The sequence below is a fragment of the Petromyzon marinus genome, chromosome 51, assembly GCF_048934315.1.
Source record: "Petromyzon marinus isolate PM22_M1 ecotype Great Lakes invasive population chromosome 51, UKy_Petmar_22M1.pri1.0, whole genome shotgun sequence".
Taxonomy (NCBI): Eukaryota; Metazoa; Chordata; class Hyperoartia; order Petromyzontiformes; family Petromyzontidae; genus Petromyzon; species Petromyzon marinus.
Window position 1 is genome coordinate 13,888,650 of NC_133717.1, and position 22,695 is coordinate 13,911,344.

The following is a 22,695-nucleotide window of genomic DNA, read 5'->3' on the forward strand; positions in this document are numbered from 1 at the left end:
GATCACGAGCCGAGAACGCACGACGAGAGGCTCGCACGTGGAGGAGAAAGAGCACCGGAATTCATTCGTAGCGATAAGAATAATAATTAATTATTAATTAAGTACGTTAACACATCAAAGACAAAGAAAGACTCTCCCCGTATAGCCTTGACAGGCTGTTGGGGGCAAGTGCTGTTAGCGAGCAGCACCTATGAAGGCCGGCACGGCACACGAGGGGGTGGGTGGTCAGCACCACGTCCGGTTCAGACACTCGCCACTGATGTTGGCCGTGAGCGGGAATCGAAGCCGGGTCGCCGGGTTCGTAGCGCAGCGCAGCGCTAACCACGACACCACCGCTCCCGCCCGTTGAGCCAAGGGCGATTGCTGCTATGGCTGCAGGATTTGGTGGTGCGTGTTGTTTCTGTCGTTTATTGTGAAATTTCGGTCACAGTTCCTATGGTCACTGTTACATTGCTTTATGGCTTTATTTTGGTGATTTCGAAAACGTTTTTTGGTTTGGCCATGTTTGTTTGTTGTAGTACGGAGCTAAACGGATGGCTTTAATCTAAGTTGTCTTGTGGTTGTTGTTGTTTGACTTGCATCCCACTGGGATTTTTGCACACAGCTTTGGTGTACGGTGCTTTTTCTGGAAGAGTTTTCTGCTTTTTCCTGGATTTTTCTGTTTGCACAAAGTCACTTTAAGATTACTCACTTTAAGATGTTTCTTGTTCGTGTTTTTGTTTTATGTTTGTTGCGGTTGCACCCGATTCAAGAGCCGAATGGCTCACAGGGCTATACCAAATAAATGAAACTGAAATTAAATTAAACTGCGAGGGCTGTGAGCGAGCGCCCTGTAAAGTCGGGCAGTGCCACCCGAGCGAGTGGTGAGCGAGGCGGCTTAGTGAGGGGGGTGGGGGGCAGCATCGCAGGCGGTGTTCTACAACAGCCATCACCGGCAGCTCGCTTGAGGCCGAGTTGACCTACGGGAGGTGTGAGGATGACGCCAGCGACATAGCCGCGTCCGTGAATCAAATGCACGCAACCCAAAGCAGCGGCGCAACCGCTGCGCCACGACTCCCCACACTAACAGACGCACGCGTAGCTTGATTGACCAACACGTGCTGCTGTTGTTGTTGTTGCTGCTGTTGTTGTTTAAGGATATGGGATTGCGGAGTAGCCCCAAACGGTTGAAATTAGAAATGAGATTGGTTTGATTCTAACGGATGGACGCCAAATTGTCCGAGATTTTGCTGCTGTCCTGGGCGACACGAAGGCAATCGCTGTCCGGTGCGCGTGTGGTGTGATGTCACTTAACACTGGCCCAGAGCCAGAGAGAGAGAGAGCAGAGCTAATTGATGTGTACACACACACACACAGAGGGATATGGTCAGCGGCGTAGTAACTACATTATCAGCTCAGAGGGTGCGGTAATCGGTCAGGTGGGACCCCCTCCACAATATTTGATTTGTCTCGCGCGGTCGTGCACCCAGGCCTGTAGATGTCGCGGCTTCTTCTTGCCTAATCACATCATTTAGCATTTTCCTGAGAGAGAGAGAGGGAAGCAATAAATGTAAACCGCGTTTTAAAGACGTTGTTTGTGTTCTTTTGACAATGTTGTTGTAAAATTACATGGTGGGGGTCAAGGGGGAGGGGCCCAACTCGTAGCGGGTGCCACGGTGGCTAGGAGATGTTAGCTACCTCGCCTGGTATACAGGAGGTCGTGGATTAGACCCTGACGCCTGCTGTATATTTGGAGTTTGCGTGTCTCTCTCATCACCATCACGGTGGCTAGGAGATGTTAACTACCTCGCCTGGTATACAGGAGGTCGTGGATTACACCCTGACGCCTGCTGTATATTTGGAGTTTACGTGTCTCTCTCATCATCATCACGGTGGCTAGGAGATGTTAACTACCTCGCCTGGTATACAGGAGGTCGTGGATTACACCCTGACGCCTGCTGTATATTTGGAGTCTGCGTGTCTCTCTCTCATCACCATCACGGTGGCTAGGAGATGTTAACTACCTCGCCTGGTGTACAGGAGGCCGTGGGTTCGATCCCGACCCTGGCGGCTGCCGCTGCTGCTGTATATTTGGAGTCTGCACGTTCTCCCTGTGGTGGTGTGGATTTTTCTCCAGGTCCTCCGGGTTTTTCCCTCCACGTTTAGAATCACGCGTCGGGAGTGGCTGCGATTAAACTCCACACCATGAGGAGCCACTAAGTTGGGCTATCATTTGAGTGGCCAGGTCGCTTCTGAGAAAGTGCAACGTAACTCAGTGGGCATCGCCTGGGTAAATACAAAATAGTTTGTCGATATTGCTTTGTATGGTTTTGTAGCTTTGGCCACGGGCGGAGTAGGGGGGGGGGGCTCGAGTCGACGTTGCGGTTGCAGCTGCACGACCCAACCCCAAAATAAACCGCACGGCGCGTGCGGGAGGGGGGCCTCATCCAGCAGTGGATCGACACAGGGCTCGACATTTACAAACGCGCGTGTGCTCGTTAGGGCTAAGGACATTGGTGGGAATACATCCTAATGCAGTTTTCCCGCTAACTGCTCCGCGTTTTTTCTACTTCTAATTCGCATTTGAGGTGCGATCCATTAGACGTGACTCGTTCATCACTGGGCATTCAATCACCCATTTGCATGTCACGCTTGCGATGCTTCGCGTGGGATGTTAGGGCCGAGTGGCTGGAAGGTCCCAGCGCTGAGCCGGCACGGCGGAGAATTCCCGTGTTCGAATTCCCGTGTCCGAATTCCCGTGTCCGAATTTCCGTGTCCGAATTCCCGTGTCCGAATTCTCGAGCCCTGTGTCGATCCACTGCTGGATGAGGGCCTCCTCCCGCACGCGCCGTGCGGTTTATTTTGGGGTTGGGTCGTGCAGCTGTAGCCGCAACGTCGATTCGAGCCGTCACCCTCCGCCGCCTGTCGCAGCCAAACACATCGAGTGGTAACGCCGCCAGAAAGTCTCCAGCTTTTAATTTTAGTTTTTCTCTTCAGCAAAACTAAAAAGACGCCACCACCCAGATCACCTTGAAAAGCGGGCGCACCGTTTGTGATTTTGTCCGACGTTTCGTTGACGATCACAACGGCCAGGGTGTGTTGGCGGGAGCTCAGATCTCGCGTTGACCTGCTCCTTTGATTTTTGTTTAAACATTCGGCCGGCTCGCTGGAACATAGGCTCGGTCGGTGGTACATTTCATCAGCCCTGGTGTTTTACGTATGAGTTGACCGAGGGGGAGCCTAGGACCGGCTCTGATATTCGCCAGCATTATCGGTCGCGAGCAGGCTCGTAGCGCGGCGCGCTAACCACTGCTCCCCACTCACTCACCCACCCACTCACCCACTCACTCACCCACCCACTCACCCACTCACTCACCCACCCACTCACCCACCCACCCACCCACTCACCCACCCACTCACTCACCAACCCACCCACCCACCCACTCACCCACCCACCCACTCATTCACTCACTCACCCACCCACTCACCCACCCACCCACCCACTCACTCACCCACCCACCCACCCACTCACTCACCCACTCATTCACTCACCCACCCTCCCACTCATTCACTCACCCACTCACCCACTCACTCACCCACCCACCCACTCATTCACTCACCCACTCACTCACCCACTCACCCAATACTAATACTCGCCATTCGCCACTAAGTAACGGCGACGTCACCACGGTGCTTGTGCCAGGCCAGGTGCACTTTGAGGCTACCACGTGAAGTGTCGAAAACTCGCTGCTGACAGGAGGTCTCGGGACAGACCCAGCAGGTGCCATGGGTTGGCTCACTGAGATGACCACAGGTAGATGCACACCATCTGTACCCACTCCCCCACTCCTCCTCCATCCGATATTAGGAAGCCACTGGGGACATTTGCACTTTTAAATCGTCATCTACATTGAAATTCCACTTCTTTAGAACTTTGTTTTGCTTAGTCCGTATCCCCCTGCACATCTGATTAGCAAGGCTGGTCACGTACGGTGCCAAATAAGTTCAACACACGTATGTACAACACACTACAACGTACGTACAACATACTGCCCTGGTTCTGCTGTATCCCTGCACGTGAACGTGTTGTGTGTGACCGACTGTGTACTCACAATGTGTGTGTGTTGTGTGACTGTGTGTGTGACTGTGTGTGACTGTGTGTGTTGTGTGGAACTGTGTGATTGTGTGTGTTGTGTGACTGTGTGTTGTGTGACTGTGTGTTGTGTGAATGTGTGTGTTGTGTGACTGTGTGTGTGTTGTGTGACTGTTTGTGTGTTGTGTGACTGTGTATGACTGTGTGTGTTGTGTGACTGGGTGTTGTGTGACTGTGTGAGTGTTGTGTGGCTGTGTGTGTGTTGTGTGACTGCGTGTTGTGTGACTGTGTATGACTGTGTGTGTTGTGTGACTGTGTGTGTGTTGTGTGACTGTGTGTGTTGTGTCACTGTGTGTTGTGTGACTGTGTGTGTTGTGTGACTGTGTGTTGTGTGACTGTGTGTGACTGTGTGTGTTGTGTGACTGTGTGTTGTGTGACTGTGTGTGTTGTGTGACTGTGTGTGTGTGACTGTGTGTTGTGTGACTGTGTGTTGTGTGACTGTGTGTGTGTTGTATGACTGTGTGTGTTGTGTGACTGTGTGTTGTGTGACTGTGTGTGTGTGTGCACAGCCATTTCGACAGTAGCATCTCTAAGCTAAGTACTGTACGTTTCACTAATTCATTATGTAAGGAATAAATAACGCTCATTATTAATCATTATTGATGCTCCTTATTTGCCACGCAGATAGATTTGTTTATATTGTTATTTATTTATTTACCCATCCCTATTCAGCGCAGATAAGCGGAGCAACTCCAGCGCTGCAGGACGGTGATAAGTACCGCAGTTATTGTTTGGGAGTGGAAATAGTTTTTGTTTTGCTTACTAATTTCTGAAGAAAAAAATATATTTTTTAAAAACACAGTACTCTGTGTGGATGTTGCCTTAGCGCTTGGCACACTGTTACTTGCAACCCAGAAGTTTGCCGGTTCGACTCCAGCTCCTGGCGCGCCGGTTGAAGGCAGTGGCTGCTCTGTTGAACACGTGGTAGGCTATCGCGATCAATGTCATTCATAATAAGAGGTTTTTTTTTCGTTTTAAACTGGCTCACCTCTATGGGGAGGATACTTTTCTTCAAACCAGAAAATTGGAGAAACTCCAAATAAGCCGTCGTAAATTTCGATTTAAAGCTTTCGTGACTGCAGGGATTCATCTTCTTGGTTCTTTCGGTAAAGTCACCACGTAGAATGGAAATAAAATAATACAAATAAAACATAATAAAATGAAATTCTCACGACGTTTCGGCCACAACACAAGTAGCCTTCTTCAGGTGAAGAAACAGGACGGTCCTGAAGACAGCGCTTGAGTGAACACTGCCACGCATTGACAGCGTCTTTTAAGCTGTGTGGGAGGAATGAACATGTGAATTAGCGTGTTAATGTGAGGGACAAGCTTCGGAGAAGACAGCCACGGTGCGCAGCTCTGTCCTGTGCAATAACGCTGTCCATGTTTGGCAGTGTTCACTCAAGCGCTGTCTTCAGGACCGTCCTGTTTCTTCACCTGAAGAAGGCTACTTGTGTTGTGGCCGAAACGTCGTGAGAATTTTATTTTATTATATTTTATTTTTATTATTTTATTTCCATTCTACGTGGTGACTTTACCGAAAGAACCAAGAAGATAAGCCGTCGTACTCAGATTGTAAATGTTGTGGCTCTCCAACACACAACCGGTTAGTGCTGTACTAGTGACGAATTGGCCACGTTCTGTTTACGTGACAACCCTCACTAGTTGGCTGTGTTGGGTGGTGGCGGGTTTTAACGACACATTTATATATTTACGCAGATATAACCCCCCCAAAAAGGACCCGCTATTATAGTTGCTGCTCTGTCCACCCAAGCGGTGTGAATGGCCACACTGCAGTCAGGCGATGCCGCAGGGCGCGTGCGGTGGGAGGCACTCTCACCTCCTCCAGCATCACCGGCTAGCGTGGAAGAGTAGGCCAAAAAACACCGCTCTAGGGGCCCTCCAGTGACGTGGAGAGCGGCAATTGCAGGGCTGCGCCTTTTGCACTGTCGCTTTTACTGATTGCGAGCGAACACTCAACTTAACGGGGGGGGGGGGGGGGGGAGGTTTGATGGGCGCGCTGCTTCCGTCTTCGAGTAAGAAGTTTTTTAAAAAGGAAAAGAGACGGAGCTGTGCCCCCCCCCCTCCCCCGAACTCGGCAACGCTTCACAAAAGAGGTCCCAAACGGCCTAACCACAGCATCGGGCCTGGGGTTGTTGGCCCATCGAGTTGGGATTGACGCGAGCGCTGCCGTGTGCGTGCGTGGTGTCGACGGAGCGGGAGACAGGATTCTGGCGGAGCCACCTTCTTTATTAATGAACACTCTCAAGTTCCTCCCAAGTCGTTCAGCCCAGCCGAGACAAAACCCTGACCGCGTTACGCTGACGGCGTCGACCGAGACGGCCAACAACTCCCCGGCCGCGCGATTATCGAGCGGAGACGGCAGCCACGAAGGTGGCGAATGCGACAGTGACGGAGAGACGAGTCCACCACCAGGAATCGCAGCCCGGAGCCCTCGCTCTCCGCTCCGCCCTGGCCGCGCCTCCCGTCTGGAACCCGCTAGTGGGTTCCGGGGGCTTCCAGATGATGAGGCCTTCCGTGACCCTTGCCCCACTAATGTGGCCCTGCCGGCACACGCCGCCGTGTATAGGCTCGATGGCGTGAGTGCGCTAATTGTTCACCGCAGTTGCCTGCTGCTGGACAGCAGTCAGTGCTATGTCACTGCACGTGTGTGGCGATCGTCGTCATCGGCCGTGGTCAATCCACTGCTGGATGGATGAAGGCCTCCCCCCCCCCCAACCCCCCCCCCCCCCCACCTCGAGCCACAACCCCCGCCACCTTTAGAAACACGCATTGTGATTATTTTGATCATTTTGGTGCAATAAATGTCCAAATGATGGTGTTAAGCTATCATTTGTGGCCAGGTCGCTTCTGAAAAATATCTCAGTGGGCTTTGCCTGGTATCATGGGGGTTGTTTAGTTTCATTTGTGTGTGTTTGGGTGATGTGTTTACCTTTCTAGTACTCTGTACTATCATCATGTTGTTGTGTTGTTTGTTGTTGGAACGTTCTTACCCGCCCCTACTGGACATCTGTGAAAAAAGAGCTTTATAGCTCATCGGATTCCTCCTGCAGCATAAGTACACTCTCGTGCTCCTGCTGTGTAACAATCCGCCAATCGCGCACGCAAACTCGTTCAACGTCCTCGTGCACACACCACGTGGCAGAACGGACAGAGCACCACCGAACGAACCGACTAATAATTACCAAACGGATTCTACGCCAAACACGCTAAATTACCCCCCCCTCCCACTCCTTTTTAACAGCATGAAAAAAAAGCGTTTTAAAAGGATAATGGCGATTTGAAATTGGTGGCTTTCAGGCGCATTAGAAGCTGCGTCGTGCGCGGTGATTCGGCCGCCCGTAATGAGAGCCCCGGGGAAAAAAAAAAGCGGGGCAATTATTTTCACTCAATAATTTAGTGCACAATAATTAACGACAGGCAAATCTCACTTGGAGGGATCGTTGTCACTATTAAAACTTAATGAGCGCCTCTTCCTCTCGCTCTGTCAGACAACTCTGGGATTTCACACGAAATTAAAACCACCCTCCTGTAAACATACAAACGTGGCACGCGCTCGGGATTATTGCGATACATCGATGCCACGACGCGTATCGTACGATATAAGCGCCACAATAAAAATGCGTCGCTCGCCTGATTCGAACGGTGGCGCAGCTGAGGCGTCACAAAGTGGGCTGGAAGAAAAATAAAAGTACCGTGGTTCTAGAGGAGTGGTTCTTAAGATCTACTGCAGCCTTGCACCCCTTTGCTTCTGAATCGTTAAACAAAAATGTATAAAGTTAATAAATACATAGGTTTGATGAAACAAAGAAGTTGTACTTCAGTGCCTGTACTTAATTTGTGTTTTGATGATTTACCTTCTAAAAAAAATCTGGCCATGTCTCCCGCCCCCAAATAGGGCATCTCGCACTCAGAGGGGCTGCGTGCACGCCAGGTTAAGAAGCACTGGTCTAGATGATGATATATTTATATTTAACATAACTTAAGGATTGTAAATACGGGGACTCCTTTACTTACGAACATTGGACTTACGAATTTTATAGATACGAACAACCCTGTCCATATGTCCAGTTGCCTTTTCGAACTGAGAGTCGTAAGTTCAACCGCCGTGCAATAGATGGCGGCGGTGGCATCTACATCTGCAGAACGTGAAGAACCAGTGACATCTACATCTGCAGAACGTGAAGAACCAGTCGCATCTACATCTAGAGAATGTGAAGAACCAGTGACATCTACATCTGCAGAACGTGAAGAACCAGTGACATCTACATCTGCAGAACATGAAGAACCAGTGGCATCTACATCTACAGAACGTGAAGAACCAGTGACATCTACATCTATAGAACGTGAAAAACCAGTGGCATCTACATCTGCAGAACGTGAAGAACCAGTGACATCTACACCTGCAGAAGATTTTACAACTTTTAAAGCCATTCCCCATGTTTAGTGTACATGCCGTACAACATGTTTGGAATTGACAGGCGTAAACTTAGACTTACAATGAAATTCACTTCGGAACAGACCTCTGGAACCTAACTTATTCGTAAGTAGAGGAGTCTCTTTAGTGTAGAATTCAGAGGCCAGCGAGCGAGCCCTGTTTAAGAAAGGTTTATCTATAATAGAGATTTTTTTGGGGTTAGATCGCGTAAATATATAAATGTGTCGTTAAACCCGCCACCACCCGACACAGCCAACTAGTAAGGGTTGTCACGTAAACAGAACATGCCAATTCGTCACTAGTATAGCACACCGGTGTGTTGGAGAGCCAAGCCACAACATTTACAATCTGAGTACGACGTTTCGCCAGTAATTACAACTAGCTTCATCAGGCGACAGACAGATTTGTGGAGAAGTCTAACTGTTTCGTTCCTTATATAGAGGCGTAGATGTGTTGACCACCCTTCTGCGCTTTTGCGCAAAGTGGGGGGGGGGGGGGGGTAATGAATCAACGTACATTATTCATGTTCATCATGCGAGCCCTTTTATCTTGTCCTTCCTGTCTATTGTGTGTATTAAAATAGCCGTACCAATGGTAATCCCTATTGAAGTATGGTGCTCTTAATTGGCATGCATTTAAATAATGTATTATTTTATTCTTCGCTTCCACGCAGCACTAAGGCGGTAGCTATCCGAATGGTTAAAATTATTTTTATTTATTTCAATTTCGATATATTATCTAATTATTCTTGGTCAGTAGTAGCTAGTTTTGCACGGGACTTCAACATTATCAAAATCAATTGAGTGTCGTTGTTGGCACGCTTGTTCTGCTAATGCTGACAGTTGTATTTGGGAGTATTTAATATTTCTCTGATGTTCTTTTAGTCTCGTGCTGATCATTCGCCCTGTTTGCCCAACATAACATTTTCCACACGTGCCGTTAATCATGTACACACTGTTGATAGCTTCGGTAATACATCTTTTGTACCAGATATGAATTTCTGTATTTTATGTACCATACCAAATCTGACTTGGATGTTTTGTTTATCCAAACATCTGGCTAGTTTATCAGTTACTCCCGCAATGTACGGTATTTTGATCTTTTAATTACTCGGGCAATTTCAATGCTCGTGTTATTTGATTTGGTTTTTGCCCTGTTGATTTGTGCATCATTGTAACCGTTCATTTGCAGCGCTTCTTTAACATGTTGAATGTCACTTCTCAGACTGTCAAATAACAATGGGATTGTGTTTATCTTGAAAAAATGGCTCCCGCTACGATGGGCTCGCGCCTTTTTGGAGTGTTTATATTCCGAATACTCACGGAGAAATCACCGATGTTCAATCGAAGTTTGCGATTTCTCAGATTCGCCCGACGACGTACTCGTATTCAATTTGGTTTTGAAGTGGCCCGATGGCCGAGATGCCAGTTGGTCAGAGTCGGCACCACTGACAAAAACCCGGATTCGATTCCAGGTTTCAGTCACTACCTATGATTCAGCGAAGTTCTCAAGTCGCGCGACTTGATGGTCTCAGCCGGGTCACCAATCACTGCTAAAAAAAAGAACAATCCAACTAACATTAAAGTTGGTTTTGGACTTAATTTGGCTCAATTACAGCGATGAGAAATAAAACTGTCACGTGACAAACTTTACTGCTAGGCACAGGGCCAATGGTCCAATACAGTTAGCGACCAGTAACAAACACAGCACTGCTATCACAATTGTAATAGATAAGCGTTTACACGTTTCTTGAATTAAGCGAGATTATTAAAATAACTTGCAGCAACAGAAGTGTAGGGAACTTCAACAGGACCCACCTCGTATCTGCTATATTGACACGGTCAAGGCTTATGACACCATGGAGAGAGACCAGGACTCTGGGTCACTGTGCTTTTGTGTTCCCTGATCCTCTGCTCACAATCATTAAGGACCTTCATGACAGTGGACAGACCCCGAGTCAAGCTGTGTGGCCGGGAGTCAGAGCCATTCCCTGTTTTGCCTTGGAGTGAAACATGGATGTCCTCTGGCTCCTACACTATTTAATAACAAAAACATGTTTGACCATAATTGTAAGAGCGAGTGTAAGATTGGGTGAGTAAGTGTATAGGTGAGTGAGCATGCATGAGTAAGCGAGTGAGTATATTGGCACGTCAGTGGGTAATTGAGTGAATGACTGTAGGAGGGAGTGAATGAGTGACTTTATCAGTGAATTAATACGTTTGTGAGTAAATGAGTGTCTGAGTGAGTGACCAAGTGAATGGGCGAGTGTGTGAGCGAAAGTGAATTCATGATTGAGTTGGTGTGCGAGCGAAGGAGCGAGAAAATGGGCAACTGTATGCGTGAGTGAATAAGCGAGTGAATGAGTGAGTGTATGAGTGAGCGAGTGAATGAGTGAGCGAGTGAATGAGCGAGCAAGCGCGTGAACGAGCGGGTGAGCGGGCGAGTTTGCCGATAAGTGAGCGGGTGGCTGTGTTGAGTGGAGGTGGGGTTAAGGGGACACGCTGTTGGTGTGGGAGCGGGCACCGCAACTCTGGCTCGTGTATTCATCATTTGTCCGAGTTGAGAACCCCAAAAGTCGCTTGTTATTTTTCGTGGAGACGTTGCCAATTGCTGTGCCAGCCCCGTCACACGCTCTCAGGTGCAACCGTGTTCATTTCATTGTATTCTATTTCCACCGGCTCCTCCTGTAAACCACGTGACTGCAGTGTGTGTGTGGCCACGCCTCCACTCTGAACCCCTCCCCTCTCCCTGTAGCCGCCTGCTGTGAAAACACACGCCGCTCCTCCACCATGCAGCAGTAGCAGCTGCGTCGAGGCCATTACGCAACCTGATCTTCCCTCACCTCACCTCTCCTCGCCTCTCACTCCCTCACCTTTCCCTCTGCTCACCTCTCCTCTGCTCTTCTCACCTATCCCTCCTTCACCTCTCCCTCCCTCCCCTCCCCTCTTCTCACCCCTCTTCTCACCCCTCCTCACCTCTCCTCTCCCTCCCTCTCCACACATTATCCTCACCCTCATTTCCCTGCTCCTCGTACTCCCCATTTTTTTCCTTCTCCCTTCTCTCTCCCGACCCATTTCCTCTTTCCCCACCACGCGTTACAACCCTCGGCTCGCCTTCCCCTGGTGCAGACTCACCATTGAATCACAACAACGACGACTCGCGCAGCACCGGGAGGCAGCTTTAGCGGCTCTCGGTCGCACACCAAGACACCCGCGCGTTCCTCTGCCCTTCCCCGCCGTTTCATCGCTGAGTGCCTTTGCCAAAGCCAGGCAACATTTTGGCAGCACGGACGCAGCAAACACTGGCGGCAGCAGCAGCAGCGTGCCACCAGCACGTACGGGCGTGCCCCAGCATCATTGAACGCAGTGGCGACGTGGTGAACTTTGCGGGAACCTCAGCTGGCAAAAGGCGACTTAGGGGCTCGCTTCAGAGCTCAGTTAATCTCCACCCAGGACGTGTCTCGGTCAGACATCGATCTGCGTTTGCTCAACGTCCGCCTTTTGTGCCGCTTGTGGGAGAGCTCTTCGGAATTGAATTCTTCAAGCTAGAGGAATGTGGAATTTCCTACTGTTTCTTACCTAGTCACAAACAAATTGCAACGGAGGTATCGGTATGTATGTTGTACTTCTTTCGCACCGTACGTAGCCAACCGTGCTACTCAGAGGTGTGGGTTGCTCATCGGAGGTGCGGGCCAGTGCCCTCAGCTACTGCACCACCGCTCCAACAAACGAGAGAAGAACATCCGCCGCCTCGGGATAGCTGGGTGACGAGCGCCTCCTGCTCACGGCAACGATGAGGCTGACCGGCGGTGAAGCGGCTCCAGCGGAGGTTTTACGGTTCGGCTCCAGCGGCCGCCCTGGTTATCACCGCGTTGCGGTGTGAGGTAACAGGCCGTGACTGCGCTCCGCGCCGCCGTACGCTTCACGGTGACCCTGTGACATTGTTCGCACGACGAGTATAAGCCATCGCGTGCGCAGCGTCCTTGCCCAAATTATTCCAAATGTGAAGCAAAAAAAGCACACGGCAATTTTTTTTATCAATTTGGAATTACGCACTGCAGCAGCGGCAATAATCGCCCCCTCTCCCCCCCTTAACTGCGAAGACTTGGCAAGACCCTCCTGTAACACAGTCACGAGTCTCCGTGAGGGTTTGCAGGGTGAACAAATGTAGCAATGATAATAATAAATAAATGAATAAATAACTAGATAATGCAAGTTACAAGATGTAAATGTTAATGGGGATACGAGTGCGCCAACCACCGCTCCACCGCACTACCGGACAGTACCACTGCTGTCTTTAGTATCGGTGTAGCTGGGCAAGTGTCTCCTACACTAGTAACGTGATTCATTGCCGCCAGACCAGACCTACAGCCAGATCAGACCTATAGCCAGACCAGACGACCTACAGCCAGACTAGACCTAGTCAGACCAGACGACAGTACAGCCAGACCAGACCTAGTCAGATCAGACGACCTACAGTCAGATCAGACGACCTATAGCCAGACCAGACCTACAGCCAGATTAGACCTACAGCCAGACCAGACCTACAGCCAGACCAGACGACTTACAGCCAGACCAGACTCGCAGCCAGACCAGATCTCCAACCAGACCTACATCCCAGACCAGACCTAGTCAGACCAGACCTACATCCCAGACCAGACGGTCGTGGTGGTGGTGACACTGTAAGTGTGAGAATAAGATTACAAGTAGTGGTATTTTTTTTGTAGGTCGATACGCGTCACGTACACAACAACGAAGTGCTCCGGCAGGAGGAAGGAAGCGACGGCGACATCAGCGCGGCCTCATCTTCGACGACCTCTTCCCACTTCGAACTGAACGAGTTGGTGAGAAATCCACCCACCCACCAATCAACCCACCCACCAATCCACTCACCCACCAATCCACCCACCCACCAATCCACCCACCGCGCAAGAAACTGCAGCGGGTGGCATTCACTTTGCATTCAGAAGCGACGTTCAGCAGCAATATACTCATCACTATGGGCCACGCGTTCTTATTGACCGATGCTTAGATAGCCCCAGCCAAATGGTACCGCATGTGCACAGCCGTGCGTTAGAACCGCTGCGACGGCGTTCTCACTGCTGCCCGGGGCTTTGGGCGATTCACAGTGCACGCGAGTGCCTTTTTATACAGGTCGACTCAGACTTAAACGAGTACGTGGTGCGGTGTGTAAACATCGCCCCACCCCCACCAATCACCACGTGTGCCGTACCGGCCTTCATAGGTGCCCGCTAAACAGCACTTGCCCCAGCAGTCTGTCAAGGTCATGTGTGGGTGATCTTTGCATTGTGTGTTTTTTATGGGAGCGGTGCCACAGCGCTTAAGAGCTCTGCGCTGCGAAGCCGGGAACGCGAGTTCGACTCCCGTTCACGATCAATAACAGTGGCAGTGGGAATATTTACACCGGTCCTGGACATCCCCTAGGTCGACGCAGACTTAAAATGAGTATCTGGTGCGGTGTGTAAAACATCAGCACTGGAGACAAAGGCGGCCGGCCGGTCGCGGTGCTGGTCACCCACGCCCTCGTGTGCCGTGCCGGCCCTTCATAGGTGCTACTCGCTAACAGCACTTGCCCCGACAGTCTGTTCAAGGCTATGAGGAGTATCTTTGTCTTTGTTGTCATTGATGGGGGCAGTGACGTGGTGTATTGGGTGTCACTTCCTTGCGTGACTGTGACTCATCAGTGTTACCATTATTGGCAGTGCCAGTTACATCAATAATACCATCAGCAATAATCATCATCAGCAGCAATAGCACAATAATCATAACCACCACGAACACAAACATCATCTTCAGCAGCAGTACGATCACGAGCATCAACAACAGCAACATCATAATCAGCACGATCACAATAAGCATCATCAGCTGCAGTAGTAGCAGCTGCGCCAACACCCACAGCAGCAATAGAAAGCAGCAGCATCAGCGATATGATCATAACCACCACCACCGCCATCATCATTATCTCACGGGAGTCAGTGAAACAGTCACATCACCAGCCCCATAACGTGTGTCTGGCGTCACTGTTAACAATTTTTTTTCTTTTTTTAACCGAAAATCGAACCGCGAATTACTCAGCTGGCAAAACGCGGAGCAATTCCTTACCCCCTATTGCGGAAACGTAGCAGGACCCTCGTGACAAAGAGTCTTGAGCCTCAAGTGAGCCTTTGGCTGGGTTCACAAATCGAGGAGAGGTCATAATCGATCATTTTATCCGGCCACTTTGTGGGTGGGTGGTGCCGGATTTGAAATAACGCCGGATAATGATCAAATCATTATTCAACATAGCTTATTTTTTGTATGACTTTATGTTTTTGGGTGTTATATATTGTGTTTTAAATTTGTTTACCTTTTCAAATTGGCACGCGTAAACATACAAATAGACGAAAAAAAATCCTGCTTTAAAAAAATAACTGTATTTACTGTACCGTACTTAACACTCTAATCTCGAAGACTCCACATGGGCTGATGTATATACGTGCAGTGTTTTTTTAAAAATGTAAGTTGATGTATGTAGTGTATAATGTATTCTATACAATATTTAACACTGAAATCAAGCATAGCTACAGTAGCATTCATTGCCACGCAGGCCGTGCCCATCGTCGGACTGGGTCACATCCTTTTGAGCATTTGGAGCGGATAATGTTAGAAGCCGAATAAATAATTATGATCAACTATTTAATAATAAATGAGAATTAATCAAGTGGCTGCGCTTGAGGCCTTTGTTTAATCACCGGTGGTTGACACCCAGATGATTTGAACTCACGCTCCTCGGCACTGCTGGCTCAGCATTTCCGACACGGTATTAGCCCTGAACGTGCGAATGCAAACCACGGAGACAAAGCCGCGTGAACGGTGTTGGCCAAATATCCCAATGATCAAAAGTCACCTGCAAATGCCTCCATTGGGATTTCACGCAGCAGAAGCAGCAGCAGCAATAAAAAATAGTTATTGAGACAAAGTGAGGCTTTCCGTTGGCAAACAAATGTAATGACAATAATAGGAATTCAAATCTATACCGGACCACAGAGTGCGATCTGCAAACATACGGCAAAACTGCTTCGGGTGTCAATTATCTGTTTGCATGACCGCTCTTCCGTAAGGACGCCAGGCCCTCTCGCAGCTGGGATGCGCCGGAATTATACGGCAGAGCCACGATTTAGGGCGCTGTGTGGTTTTATCGGTGTCTGTTCTGCCTGCGTGTTCGGCGTCTCTCTAACAAACACAATCTGCGAAACGCCACGTGGAATCCCCCCAGCGAGATTCAATGAGCAGCATCCACGAATGGTTTAATGTACTGCCACTGACTCGGTTAAGTGCCCCTATCGCCTCCGCCGTCCATTACCTGTTATGTCCTGCGATTAAATAAGGGTTACGAACATTCCGTAGTTTATTGCTAAGAAACAATAATCATCATCATTATCATCACCGTCGTCGTCATAATCCGTATTAGCATTATCATCATAATCAGCATCATTATGATCCGCATCATCATCATCATCATCTATCCAGTCATAACTGTATTTAGCTTTGCACTTCAAAAACAAAAACGTCACATGTTTAAATCACGATTGAACTGCTCATCGCCGCGATATCATCGCAATCATCGTCGCTAAATATCACAAAACACCTGGAAGAGCGTCATCATTTCGCGTAATAAGCTTAGGTAAAGCCAGACAACCCAGCGTAGGCTGTGTACATATGTGTACATGCATATATACGTGTGTACATCGCGTGTACGTGCAGGTGTGCCTGTATACGTGTGGGTGTGTGCAGACACACCCGTGTGTGTACATGTGGGGAGTGGTGGTGTAGCGGTTAGCGCGCTGCGCTCCGATTCCTGCGACCCGGGTTCGAATCCCGCTCACGGCCAACACCGGTTACGATAATTATCTGAACCGGTTCCGGGCCTCCCCTAGGTCGACTTAGCCTCAAATGAGTACCCGGTGCAGTGTGTAAATATCGCCACTGGAGAGACAAAGGCGTTCGGGCGTGGTGTTGGCCACCCACCCCCTCGTGTGCCGTGCCGGCCTTCATAGGTGCTCGCTATCAGCAACTTGCCCCAACAGTCTGTTGAGGCTACACGGGGGTGGGATCTTTGTCTTTGTTTGTGTTCACATCATCTCGAGCTCATTCAAGCACGGTGCCCTCTCTCAACAATCATCTTGGGCTTCTGAGCATTCCCGTGGACACACGAATCGCCGCTCTCTCTGTCTCTCTCTCTCCCTTTCTCTTTGCCCGTCAATATTGTGACGCATCTCGCCATACAGTGCCATCATTGCGGGAAGATTCATCTCCCTCCAAGGTCACTTTAACCCTTAACCCCCCCCCCCCTCGCAAGGCACATTTTGATCAATGCGCTATTGATGCCTCCCTACGTACGGCCCTTCCCCATACTTATACCCCGTGGCATCGGCTATTCTTATTTTTCCACATTTGAAAATGACACCGCGAATGTACTGCTCATTCGCGATTATACTAGCAGACTAAAGCCCCAGGTCACACTCAATTCACGCTCGCAAGACGCAAACAAATCAGAATATTTCTTGATACTGGATGTATCCGATGAGTTATATGGAGAGAAAAAAAAACACAGAAATTACCTGGCAGTTTAACAGATGCCCAGTATATCACGTGGATGTAAATCTCGCTCGCAGAGAATATGCATTCCCTTTCGCTTTACAAATCTACACCGCGAATGCTTTGATGATGATCATCGTATTATTATCGCTCGTTCCTTAAGCTGGTATTTTACTGCCACACGCTCGCATACGCCAAGCACGACGTTGATGATGATGGTGACGGTGATGGTGGTGTGTGCCAACACAGGCCACAGAGACGTTGACGATCTACTGTGTGTAGCCGGTAGAGACGTTAATATCTAAGTGTCGCACTCAGTGTGAGGAAGAATAAGTGTTGGCCCGTGTTGTGCCCAGTGTGAGTGATAAAGAAGAAGTACCCTCTTACACGACCTGTCGCTCATTACACGAGTACAGCACACGGTTGTGTTGGAGAGTAAACCCACAATATTTACAATCCGAGTACGTTTCGCCAGCAATTACAACTAGCATCATCGGGCGCCAGCCAGAGTTGATATTTACAACACATTTATATTTACGCGATATAACCCCCCCCCCCCAAAAAAAAAAAACTATGATGGATAATATAAGTCGCGAAAGCCCTACGACTATTGCGTCTTAGTCTGTTGAAGGCTACACGAGGGAGGGGACCTTCGTCTCTGCACCGTCCTGTGAGCCGCCACCGATAAGCCTGGCACCGGCGTCGTTCGATTGTAAGTCGTCTTGCTCTCTTTCACTAACTCTGAGGGCGGGGGGGGGGACACAATACACGCAGACCTGACGCATTGTACTCTGTGTGTGTGTGTGTTTACATTGTTGTCCTGGGGCAACCCCGATTAACACGACCTGTCTTACGCACGGTGACAAAATAAGTTCAACATAGGGGCCGTCCATAAATGACGTCACGCACCTGGGGGGGGGGGGGTCAGACATTTGTGACGAGGGGGGGGGGGTTGAGAAATGTGACGTCACATCAAAATGAGCAACTTTAAATAAATATAGACAACACGTTCTACTTAATTAAATACACTTTTTAATACTTGTTTTCTCCTACATCATCAGAGTGCAGCGCCACATTAAATACGCACTACAATGACAATAGTTTAAAGCGATTTGAAGCATGTTTTTGTTTTTTTTTGGGGGGGGGGGGGTGGTAGAGCTTTGTGACGTCATATTTGAGGGGGGGTCTGACTTTTTGTGATGCCGTAGGTGACGAGGGGGGGGGGGGGGGAGTCAAAAATCGTCCAAAATCGCGTGACGTCATTTATGGACGGCCCCATAGTACGTATGGCAACAAAATCGGGGCAGAGCTTCAGGGGTTTTATTGCCACGCCGTCTTTCTCCTCGTGCGGCGCGGGAGTTGGCAATGAGCAGCTGGTGAAAGGCCGTGGGGTTTTACTACCCGCACGGCCACGACTCTCGCTAAGCTGTCTTCCCGAAAATGAAGCGCCGCCTTCAAGCAGTGGGGGGGGGAAACGCACGTTAAGCCCAACACCACGAAGGTCGCCACACGAACCGAAGCCTCAATCGGAGAGCGTGGTTACAGCATGACCACAAAACCCAGGGATGATTGTGGCCTTCATAGGTGCCCGCTAGCGGCACCCGCTCCAGCAGCCTATGTAGGCCGTCCAAAGGGGATCTGTATGGCCTACACAGTGTGGCAAGTATGATGTGTGAATACGTGCGTGTATATGTCTGCGCATATTTGCGGTGTACCACCAGATTGGAAACTCCGTGGTGTGTAGAGAGGAATGGTCAGTCTTGGGAAAGGCTGACATTAGTCGACTGAATATCACCTTGACGGAACTCGCATCCACCGCAGTGGCAAACGGAGGCTCTGGTTCCGAGCAAAGGGGCTGGTTGGTATAAAACCTCGTTACATTTCATATTATAATAACAAAGGAAACACAGTTGGGCAAATCAAGATAAGAGCGTGTCAGAGTCCCGAAAGGAACAGGCGTCTGGTGCTTTTCCCTTGGCCAAACCTTATTTTTGACGGGATCCAGGTGACTGAATCTTGGCGAGCCTCGAGAAACAACAGGCAATGGTCACGCACGATTGGTCACGGAGAATCCGTGAATGTTCGCCGAGAAGGAGAGGCTGCCATTCCTCTTGTCGGTATCGCCTATACCCCTGCAGAATACAGGATTTTCGATAAAATCATTTTGGCTACTGTCACTACGAGGGGGTGGTAGAAAAACATAAAAAAAACCAAGCTCGTTTTTCTGAATAAAATAATGAATGCTGGGTGGGAGCGTGGTGGCGGGGTCCTGAGTCCCAGACCATTGTGTGCTCGCTTTCCCATCAATGGAAAGCGAAGCGTGATGGCAGTGGTTGCTTACGCTCCCACTGAAGATAAATATCAGTGCAAGGACGCAGGCAAGGCGGATGAGTCAGATGCCTTCTATGACCTCCCCTCCTGAGAGTTGGATGAAGTGGCCCCTTGGAAGAGCATTATCTTAATGAATAACTAGTAATGCCCGAGTGGGTCACAATGGGGTTGAGTAACTACCTCAACAATAATAGCAGGCTGCTATATTTCTCCTAGATTTCCGTTGCAGCACATGGGCTTGTAATTACCAACACTTCCCATCGCTCACGCATCCCCACAGCATATTTTGTGTGCACGCCACGTCCAAGCAAGATCGTCCGCTGGACTGTATCGTGACGGAATATGCGGGACGATGTTCTCGACACCCAGCTCCCACCGTGGAGCCGATCTGTCCGCGAACCGTCGGCTCGTCATCTGTAAGCTGCGCGTGACATTCTTCCACGGTGGGGGAGGGGGGGGGTTAGGGTTCGTGCAGCAGCTCTGGCTGCACTGGGCACCCAGAAAAAAACAATTCCCCCGAAGTTGTTGTGGCCGACGGAGCTAGCCAACGAGAGAGAGCAGCGGGCCCGTTCCTGACCCCCTGCAATACCGCAAGCCAAAGAAGTGTGTGGGGGGTGGGGGGCTTACCACAAGTCTGCGCTCAGAGCCATTTAGTGCCGCAAGGATGAGCGGTGGCCACGTGCTTGGGACAAGGGAACCGCTTGGACAGGTGGCGATCACAAATCACACTTTAAAACCATCATCGAAGGAGTAACTTGCAGTGAATACTCCTCTCCGCGTCTGAAAGGGGAAGAATGGTGATCTTGATCTCTCGCCCCCATGATCAGGACTTGAGATGTTCTGAGCATTTCTGTAAGCGAGCCTCCGATAATTGCCACGTGACCTCACAGTGCACCTCACCTGGCAAAAGAGCTGTGGTGACATCTCTGTCACTTTGCGAAATATGTCCACAATGAATGATGTTTTATAATGTTGTGTGTACTGTACGCGTATTAATAGTATGTATATATTGTATACAGTAATTTGGCTGTGTGTGTATGTGTCTTTGTTAGCCTTATCCTTCTGAGTGGTTGGCCGCACCCCCGGTTAGCACGGCTTTCAGTTCCAGTTTCATTTGGCTACGTACGATGCGAAAGAAGTTCAGCATACATACAAATGTGTTGGATGTGTGTTGTTGTTGGTGCTTGTGCACCACGCCAATGCAGCAGCACGACATAAATGTGTTTCACTTTTAGACACTCCACACCAGGTGTGGCTTCTTCCTGGTTGAGTTGACCGAGGCGAGACCTGGGACGAGTTCAGATAGCCGCTCGCCACGGATATAATCCGTTCCTGGGAATCCACTCGGTTGGTATCACAATGGCATCACTGCGCCCTCCACACACACACACATAAAACAGCAACATCCTCATTGTGAATGTTCCGTTCACAAAACGTGTTAACAAAACAGCGGAAACAAAAGCCTTAGCTTGGAGCAAACTTATGGCTCTGTGTCTGTACACAGTTTACAAAAATACGACCCACGACGGAGCGTTATGTTCTCGTAAAATGGGAGGGGTGTTTGGTCAGAGCCCGTGACGATGGTTGCAGTTATCCCAAGGAGTTTGCCAGGCTTGCCACGGAAAAGTGGCGGCTGTGTTCGCTTGCTTTTACCAGCGGACCCATGCGGCTCCCTGCAAGGGAGAGAAGGTTGCATGCGCGCGTGTGTGTGAAGGATGAGGCTCGTGAAGGAAGCTGCTCCTGGGGCGCGTGGAGGCGCTCCACCCTCCGGCACCAGCGCAGGGCAACAACGAAGAGCGGAGCGCCGGGCGGATAAAACGCACAGCGTAGGTGGCGCAGTGGGGAGCACAGATGGTGCATCTGTCAGTCATCTCCTGTCAGCGGCGAGCCTTCCACATTATCAAGTGGCCTCAAGGTTGCACCTAGCCTGGCACGTGCGTTCTGGTGACGTCACCACCTTGTGGCGGTGACGATTGGATTTGCATTTCATGGGCGGCGAAATAATTAGCGATCACAGTGTTTTTCATCGTCATCATCAACAGCCATGGTCGATCCACTGCTGGATGAATCACTTCGCCAAACCGTCGCCATCTCTCACGGTCCTGCTGAGTAACTGACTCTCGAGCACCTGCACGTGAGCTCATTGCATCGCTCCACCTCCGTGGTAGTGCTGGTGGTGTGAGCTGACGACGATGCTGCTGCTGATGATGATGATGCTTCAAACGTTGATGCCGTTGCTTCTGGTGACGATGATGATGATGGTGAAACCTCTGACTCAACATTGCCTATAACCAGGGGCCGTCCATAGGGTTGAGGTGCGAGGCCCGGGGCGACTCACACCGTGTGAGCCCCCCCCCCCCTCCCGACGCCTTCAAACTAAACCCGAATTATTACATCTGACTCCGTGACGTCGAAGCTTTGGGGGGGGGGAGGGGGAGCCCCCCAAAGCGCGGGGCCCCGGGCGGTGGCGCCGATTCGCCGTTGTACCCGAGGGACGGCTCTCGCCATAATTGCAAACCCGCGCATCCTGCGATAGTGGCACGGCTGGCCACGTGCGGTGCGAAAGAAGTTCAGCGTGCCGCGGGACGATCCGCCGCCCTCACGCCGTGCGAGTTCGTGAAGTGCCGGGTGGGGGGGGGGACATCGCTTCGCTGGATTTTTGGTTTTCTGAAAATGATGCCTTCTCCGCTTGCTCGGTCTTCACAGGACATAAATAACGGGAAGACACTCCCCGCTCAGCCGCCACTAAACAGAGCAGCTCCTTCGCTCTCGGCCAGCAGCGGCGACGAGAGGATGGAAGCCTGTGAAAAAAAATATGGAAAAAAACACGCAGTTTTTTTCGCTGGCTATGGGGTCAGTGTGCTGTGAAATGGGATTTCTGGGCACGCGCGCGTGCCTACCGGCCTCCTGCTGACACCTGAGAGCCCTCGCAGCGAGAAGTGCAGCCGCATGGGTTCGATTCCTGACACGGGCGCCTTGCTGCGTGGAGGTTGCCTCCCACTCTTATGCTGAGTTGTGAGCGTGTGTGAGCGTGTGTGTGGGGAGCGGCAACGGTGACGAATATCTGAACCGGGCCCGGCCATGCCCTAGGTCGACTCAGCCTCAAATGAGTACCTGGTGAGGTGTGTAAACATCGCCACTGGGGAGACAAAAGCGGCCGGGCGTGGTGCTGGCCA

General features: G+C 50.2%; 1 protein-coding gene across 1 annotated transcript in view; it reads left to right on the plus strand.

The window, feature by feature from the left end:
• The first annotated feature begins 12,808 nt into the window (after positions 1 to 12,808).
• SPATS1 (spermatogenesis associated serine rich 1) overlaps positions 12,809 to 22,695 on the plus strand; it is a 39,880-nt gene continuing 29,993 nt past the window's right edge. The window contains exon 1 of the mRNA XM_076075004.1: positions 12,809 to 13,434. The gene's annotated coding sequence lies outside the window, so the exon portion shown is untranslated. The remainder of the gene's footprint in view (positions 13,435 to 22,695) is intronic.